We start from the raw sequence: 8,144 nt of genomic DNA on the forward strand, positions 1-8,144 counted from the left end.
GAGGAGTACATCGCCGCCCTCATCGCCATCGTCTCGCCCTTTCGCATACATTGCCACATGGCCATCACCGTCCTCGAAATCTCCCACTCATTGTCAAACCAAGTAAGGATCTCCTTCAACCTGGCTAACTTTGCCTGGTCGCCACCGACGATCTCTTAGATTCGCTGCTGCATCCCCTCCTTAGATGTCCTTATGGGTGGTCCGGTGCTAGCTTTGGAAGATGGGAGGAGAGACGGTGGTCTTGCAATAGAGAAGAGGGAGAGGCGAGACGGTGGTTTGGAATGGAGATGATGGAGAGGAGAGGTTCCCCTACCTTTTGGTCGCTGACAGGTGGGCCCCGCGCTTGGTGGGACCCATGTGTCAGTGTCTCAATGGCAGGATGGGCTACGTCAGGGGATCCTCGTCCGAGGAGAGAGGATGTGGTTTTGCAATGGAGAAGAGGAAGAGGCGAGACAGTGGTTTTGGAATGGAGATGATGGAGAGGAGAGGAGCACCACAACAAAAACCCACATACACCAACACATATGTACCAACGGAACTAGGATAAGTGTTGTTTGATTCAATCTCCCACCTCCCCACTCAGCGTTCCCCTAAGAAAAAAACCCCTCCCCACTCAGCGCTAACGTGCCCGTTCCCTGAGGAAAAACTAACCTCACCTTGCCCACCTCTACCTTATTATCCTAAAAAGTCAATTTTTCCTATCCCATCCCCCCCCCCCCCCCCCCCCCCCCCCCCCCCCCCCTACCGATTCCTCTCTCACCCGAGATCCATGGTGACGACGTCGCTGCCGCGATCTCCAATTCGGCCTAGCTCCAGTGTTCTCCTGCGCCGTTACTCGCTGGCCCCATCGCCCTGGCTCCCATTGAGTGCTTCCTCTGATCCTCCGCCGCCGTGACATCCTGCACGCCCCTGTGCCCCTGCAGCAACCCTAACACCGACGTGTCTCCTGCTCCTCTGGTTTTTGCCGGTTCACCAACACATGCGTCTTCGCGCATGCAGCTGCTGCCACGGGCTCGACGGTGCTGCTCTGCCTCTGCTACCTCAACTGCGACGCCGATGGTTCAGTGAGTCACCCCTCCTCTCTGCTCTTATCTCTCTGGTCCTTTCTGGCGTGGCTACCTAAAGTTTTGCCGTCGTGGCGTTGTAGATCACGGCTGGATACAACAACAACCGCGGCCACTCTCAACATGGTGGCTTCCATTATTCTGTTTGGGATTTGGTGCCCCAGATTCTTAAACGTTCCACTTGTGCATGGGTGACAATTAGGTACGAGATTGGACAGCATGTTTGTCCCATTCCTATTCAACTAGTCAGTGCATATTTATACTGCTGTACTTAAGTTATGGCTAGCGATCCTCTTTTTTTTGTTGGAGGAAATCTGAACCTCTAATTTTGTTATGCACGTTTTTGCTGGTGATCCTCTGCTTTAGTTGTTCAGAACATATTGTTGTTTGCACCTATAATATTCGTAGGTAGCCATGCCACTCCAGAACAAAATAATTATTTTTCTTCAGATGACTATTCACTAGTCTTGTTTTGATATCAATGTTTGCATCCTACGAGGTTTATTGGGAGGGAATCTAGTTCTATGTGGAAATAGGAGTTATTGCGCATTTGTTTATTCACTACGTTCGCAAAACCTTCCGTTGTCAAGGAGGCATCAGTAATATTAACCATGAGTATATATGTAAATCTGATTCATTTGAACTATTTTGTTTAACTTGAGGTCCTTCTAAATACTGAAAATCTTTCTATTTATTTGAATGTTATGATGAATTGCAATCTTTTTTACTCTCTCCGATTCATGTTACTTGAAGCTCAAATGGATGTATCTAGAACTGAAATACATCTATATACATCCGTTTAAGCGACAAGTAATAAGGATTAGAGGGAGTAGTTCATTAGGATGCATCACAAAAAATGCTTCGTGAGATGCCACCCTACATCTTTAATTCTCTCTAGTATTTGAAATTTAAGTTGTTACTTAGTGTACTATGGTCTTGCAGGTTTACACTTATAGTATAAAATGCTACTTGACGTAATGAGGTTGAGCATTTGCGTGAGTGCCGCAACTTGGGAAGATACATATGACCGGCAATGATGGCAGCATGTTAATGGCATCATGTAGGTGTGGTGTTCGATCCCTTCTTTCTTTGTGTGTGTGTGTGTGGCGTGTATATATGGATTCGTCTTAATATGCCATGTTAATTGTTCATTTAGATTGATCTCTTTTCCAGCACGTTTATCCCATATATTTGATATCTCTCTCCCAGCAGGTAATTTCATCTTGTAATTTGCGTAAATGTTTGTTCGTATTGTGCAGTGGTAATCTATTTTATTTCTCAAGAATATTAACTATTGTTGCGTATGATTGCAGGATAATGCATTATGACAATCGCTCTGTGCCTCTGCCTATTCTTACACTCTGACTTCGGAAGTATAAACCGATGCGTAGGTAAGATCCAAAGTAAACTGGAGCCTTTTCTAATTTTGATATTGTTTTAATACAAATTATGATGTAGATCAGACTCCATTGATCTCTTTGTTATAGACAAACATGCACCAGTACACATAACACAGCAACACCATAGGAAGTTCCAGGACTTTTTAGTGTATTTTCAGAGATAGGGTGTATATGAACTTGTTAAATCAGCACACCGTTCCATATGCTTGCTAGCAGGTATTGGTTCCTAAGTGAGAACATGCATTCCTTTCAAGAAGGTGTTTGCCTAACAACCCTAACTTGATCTCAACTATTTCTGTTGGATCTTTTACCTATTGTACAAATATCTTTCTGTCATCAGGTTCATAAGCTGAATAGAACGTGATGCGACATGATCCTGGAGTACAAGAGATACAAACTTAGGCCAGTCTTGATTTTAGCCTATTGTTGTGATAATTCTATAGAGTTTTTATTTCTAAGAAAAGCTTGTGAAGAGGAGATAAAAGGATATGATAAGAACAAATGTTACTAAGCTGTTAACTAAAATCTGGTGCTAAGATATCTTAGTATGAAGGTTGCTATACTTACATCAACCCTTCATTTAAATATAATTTAATCATGAGTTGTGCAGTCAACCATATGCCAGTACAGAACAAGTAACATGTGTATAGCTTGTTTGATTTCATTAGTATTTCTCCTACTAATTCTTACCGTGTCTTCTCTGAATTTTTTATATTATCCTCTCTTCATAGTGATATGCACGCACATGAGCATGATAGCTTAAGATGGATAATTATACCGTGATCCTAAAGTCTACGTTTGCTTATCTATGTATAAATGTAAACATGACCCAGTATTGACAAGCATAAGGTGTGTCTAAATTTATTATTTCTTCCACACTTGGCACAATCTGACAGCCAATTGCAATTGACATTATTAATTGAATATGTTGTCGTGCATTCGTTGTAGCAAGTTTACAAGAATATAGCTTCAACTAATTTTATTTCCTTTCATGTTTTTCTTTTGCTTATGTTTTCTGAAACTAAATTTATTGTCCAAGGTAGTATACTTAACTATTCGTATTTACTTCATTGCTAGCAGAAAGACCAAGAACGTGCAATTTATTAGAGCTGGAACTGGCAGAACCTATCATCAGGATATGGAGTTACAGATGCCAAGAGAAGCTGATCATTTTGGTTTCAGTTAATGAAGGGTGAACATGTCAGTGTAGATGCTCATGTGATGAGCTTAGGTTTTTGTTTTCCGGAATGAAGCTGCGATTTGTTTCCTTGTACAATGCACATGTTCTTGTTAAACACATGTGTACAAGCTGAAGGTACAATTTGTTGTCAACAATTCCGTTCTGATGGGCAATACTTAGAGCAGAGCATATATATACACATATGTATTATTTTGATGGTGTTCTTTGTAAACCAACATTGTTGATCTAATATACGATGTCTTTCTTACTATGTTGCATCTCCTGTACAGTAGCAACATTGGCCTAATAATGTATGTAGCAACTGCTTCCAGAGTTGCAATGATATGTTTTCTCCATTTTAAAATCTGTTTGTGCAGGGTAATCACCAACGCATATGAAGTGTTGCGGCGGCTATAGTTTATACGTTGCTATACTTGCAACGCTTATACACATTAGTTACCAGCGCATGTTTATACGTTGTTGTAGACCCTACCAACGCCACCAACGGCAACGCATACAAATCCGTTGGTGTAGAGCTTACCAACGCTTATATGGGCATTTGGCAACGTATTGATGCGTTGCTGTAGGGGGGTTCTTGTTGTAGTGGAGGTGGTTTTTGCAATGGAGAAGAGGGAGAGGAGTGTGCGGCAGCGATTTAGGATTGGACGAGAGGGCCGGCACGCTGTGACTGGATCAAAATCAAAATCAATTTACCCTTCAATTAAGAAAGCGACCCCACATTAACTAGTCTCCCTTTTATTCTGGGTCATAATTGACCATGATTTTCGCAAATAAAATATATGTTATACGTTGCAAAAATAATATAATTTGAAAGTACATTCAGATACGAACCAAACGATACAATTTTTGGTGACATGCATTCACATTTTGCTTGTCAAATACAGTACGTGGTCAAACTTTGACCCAAAATACGCAAAACAAAAAAATACTTCCAAGACCAGCGCCGCTCTTCCGCTCTTCTCCTATTAAACCACCGCCACTCCTCTCCCGTTCTAAACCAAAACCAGCGCCGCTCCTCTCCTCTTCCATTTCGAAACCACCGCCCCTCCTCTCCCGTTCCAATCCAAAACCAGCGTCGCTCCTCTCCCGTTCTAAACCAAAACCAGCGCTGCTCCTCTCCTCTTCCATTCAAAAACCACCGCCGGCGAGTGAAGGTGTTGTGGAGAAGTAGATCGATGGAGGAGTACAACCGATATGTGAGGATCGCAGACGGCGACCCTGTGAAGCTAGCTAGGATGTTGGAGATACAGTCTTGGTTTGACAATAAGGACCAACTAGCGGCGACGGCGACATCCATGGCCAAATATCTGCAACAGAGCGAAAAGGCGGCGACGGAGGGAGTCACGCGGGAGTACATAGAGCTGCTCCTCTGGGCCATGGAGCAAACAGATTCACCGAATCCGATCGTGAGGGAGCGGTGGTGGGAGTATCGATCCCAGATGGAGCATCCACCAGAGATTGAAGGATCGAGCATCTACAGGGTGCCGTTTGTGAGGGTGACGTGCCAGAGCGAGCCGGTGGAGTCTTCGTCGACCGAACCCAACAGCAAGAGGAGAAAAACAGTTGGCCCGACGACGCTTCCCGGCCATCCTCTCCCTCGCCGTTCACATCGTCTCACGGGGCGGCTGTCTGCCGCTGAGGAATAGGAGGGATTTGCCCCCCCTAGACCAAAAGTCGGGTAGGTTGTGAATTGCCAGGAGGAGCTTAGGGTTGTTAGTATTTGCAGGTTGTGAATTGTGTTTTGTGTTGTGTATTTTGAGAGTACTTTCAGATATGAATGTCTTTTGAATTTCATATTTGCAGTATTGAGCATATGAAGTATTTTATGAATTCTAGAGATCTATTTTTAGCACTTAAAAAAATGTAGTTTCATAGGAGTATAAAAGTGCAGACAATGTGATTCTCAGAGAAGAAACTGCAAGTTTCAGTTTGAGATAAGAAACTCCAAGTTCAGTTTTAGATAAGAAACTGCAACTTTCAGAGGCAGAGCATTTATATTAACACGGCCTTTTCAAACAATGTTAACATCATGCTGGAAGTTTTATTCATGGTCGAAACTGGAACTACCAGCCAGTTAACATCATGCTGATCAACATTCATGCATAGCACATCTTCATATGATGCACAGTCAAAAAGATATGCTATTTTCAAAATGCCCACACAATGTCGAGTGTGCGAAAAACAAAGAAAACGAGGGATGAAGTTTTGACAAGTGTAGGACGTGGTGTGCGTAGATGAAAATTGGGACCCACATGTCAATAAAGGCAGAGGCAAAAAATTTGGAGATATTTTCTCTGCACAGGTGGAATCGAACCCGGGCGGAACAGCTGCTCCGTCTAGGCTTTCTTTTTTAACATGCGCAGCCCACAACCTCGGATGGGAGGTCCATAAGGCTGTTTGTATTTTCTTGAGGGCCGTCATGTATCGACGGGCCTATGGACCTCCCATCCGATGTTTTATTTTTTCTGAAACATCGGCAGCCCAATTTATGTATTTTTTTTGAAGAAAACGCAGAGGTCTGTTCTATTTTTCTATATAAGAATAGGAACGCCCGGTCCAACTTATGTTTCCCTTCTAACTATATTATATATATTTAAATTATTTTATATGTTATTATATATTATTGTTATTGTCATCATATATTTAACAGATACTTACATATGTAAGAAAACAATATCCCACATCTTGTTAACTTATAAAAATAATTCCTTAACAATAAAATTCTGGAATTTTTTTGGCAACGAAAATCCTGGTGATTGTGTACAAAAGCGTGGTAAGATTTAAGGACCAATGTAATAATAAATCAGTTATTATTTAAATAAATATATATATAACAAAATGCTCAGCACCTGTTTATTTTTTGATAACATTGCTTCGCCCACCCCAACATTATAATTAGAATCACCCCAGCAAAATCGTGTATTTCGAGAAAGTGCAAATGGCCTGTAATTTTTTAGGAAAAACATAAATGGGTCGCATGGACGCTACATTATTTGTTCACCCAGCCCAGCTAATGGACTGTAATTCAAAAAAAAGAGATCAAATGGACTGTAAATTTTACCCCGAAAAAAAAGACTGTAAATTCAATGGGTTGAATACGTGCCACATTTTTGGAGGCTGAAATGTGGGCCAATAGGCCGAAGCCAATGCAAGTCGTTGTCAACTTAGTCAACAAATGATTCTGACATCGTTACCCGTTGGATTTACATCCAACGACCGGCATCCATCTTCAATCTCTCGTCTTCTTCCTCCAGCACTGCCGGGACCACCTGCTCCCGCCTCCTGCTGCTAGCAGCTCTGCTTAGCATGCTTCGCTGTGAAGCGCTACTCCACCGTTGGCCAGGCCATCCCTCCACCCATCCACACCTCCTGTTCTTCTCCATCGACTGCCGAACCACACCGCACCAGAACCAGTTAACCCTCGTACACCTCTCCGTCTGCGACTCTACTCCCGCGTCTTCCCATCTCCGGCTCGTTGCTGTCCGGGGTCTCGCCATCGTCCACCACCTTGGATGCGCTCGGCGCGGAGTGGTCAGCGTGGTCAACGAACGACACCATCAGAAGTAGACTATGCGTGGAGAGGCTGACAGCTGGGTCCATGGCCGCACGCAAGGAAATGCCTCCTTATTACGTGCAAAATAATGATTCCTCCACCTGACAGCTGGGACCTACCGGAAGGGCCTCTGTATTTCGCGAAAAAACGTTCCCACCGCTGATAGGTCGGACCCACCAGCTATATCTTCGCACGCAAGGAAGTGCCTCCTTATTACGCACAAAAAAATGAATACTCCCCCTGCTAGTTGGGACCCACCTTGGTGGGAGGCTGACTTGTGGGCCTACTAAGTTGACGGGTACGGAGTGCTTTGTCAACTTAGTCAATATGAACGATTCTAGCTCCAGTGACCGTACGATGTCCATCCAACGGCCGTAGTGCTTCTTCAACCTCTGGTCTTGTTGCTCCGGCCGCCCAAAGCAACGCCGGTCGTGCCGCATGCTCCTACCTCCCATGGCCGGTTGTGCTGCCACGGAGGCCTCATCGCCCCATACTATTCCCACCGCTAGCCAGGCCATCCCTCTACTCACCCACACCCCTTGTTATTCTGCGGCGACGGCAGCCTCACACCGCAGCGAACCAGTGAACCCTCGTACTCCTCTACCCGTGGGCATCCACTGTCGCGTCTTCCCCGGCTCCGCGTCGTCCCCTTCCTAGGCATCGCCGTCGTCCACCGCCCTGGTGCTCTCGGCGCGGCGTGGTCAACGTTGTCAAGGAACGGCTTCCATCGGACGTGGACTTTACGTGGAGAGGCTGACAGCCGGGTCCACAGCCGCAGCAAGGAAGTGCCTCCTTATTACGCGCAAAATAATTATTCCTCCACCTGACAGCGGGGACCCACCGGACGGGCCACCGTATTTTGCAAAAAAAATGTTTTCCCCTGACTGCTGGGACCCACCAGCTACATCTTCGCACGTAAGGAAGTG

The 8,144-nt window shown here is 44.5% G+C and overlaps 1 long non-coding RNA gene across 2 annotated transcripts; it reads left to right on the forward strand.

Moving 5' to 3' along the window:
• Positions 1–744: 744 nt before the first annotated feature.
• On the forward strand, positions 745–3,912 carry LOC109739045 (uncharacterized). 2 transcript variants are annotated; one of them, XR_005772038.3, is made up of 5 exons: positions 745–1,064; positions 1,148–1,266; positions 2,007–2,276; positions 2,378–2,455; positions 3,545–3,912. It is a non-coding gene; the product is annotated as an uncharacterized lncRNA (long non-coding RNA). The 2 variants fall into 2 exon arrangements; XR_002226939.4 differs by having other exon boundaries at positions 2,007–2,455.
• The last annotated feature ends 4,232 nt before the right edge of the window (positions 3,913–8,144 follow it).

The sequence above is a fragment of the Aegilops tauschii genome, chromosome 3, assembly GCF_002575655.3.
Source record: "Aegilops tauschii subsp. strangulata cultivar AL8/78 chromosome 3, Aet v6.0, whole genome shotgun sequence".
NCBI lineage: Eukaryota > Viridiplantae > Streptophyta > Magnoliopsida > Poales > Poaceae > Aegilops > Aegilops tauschii.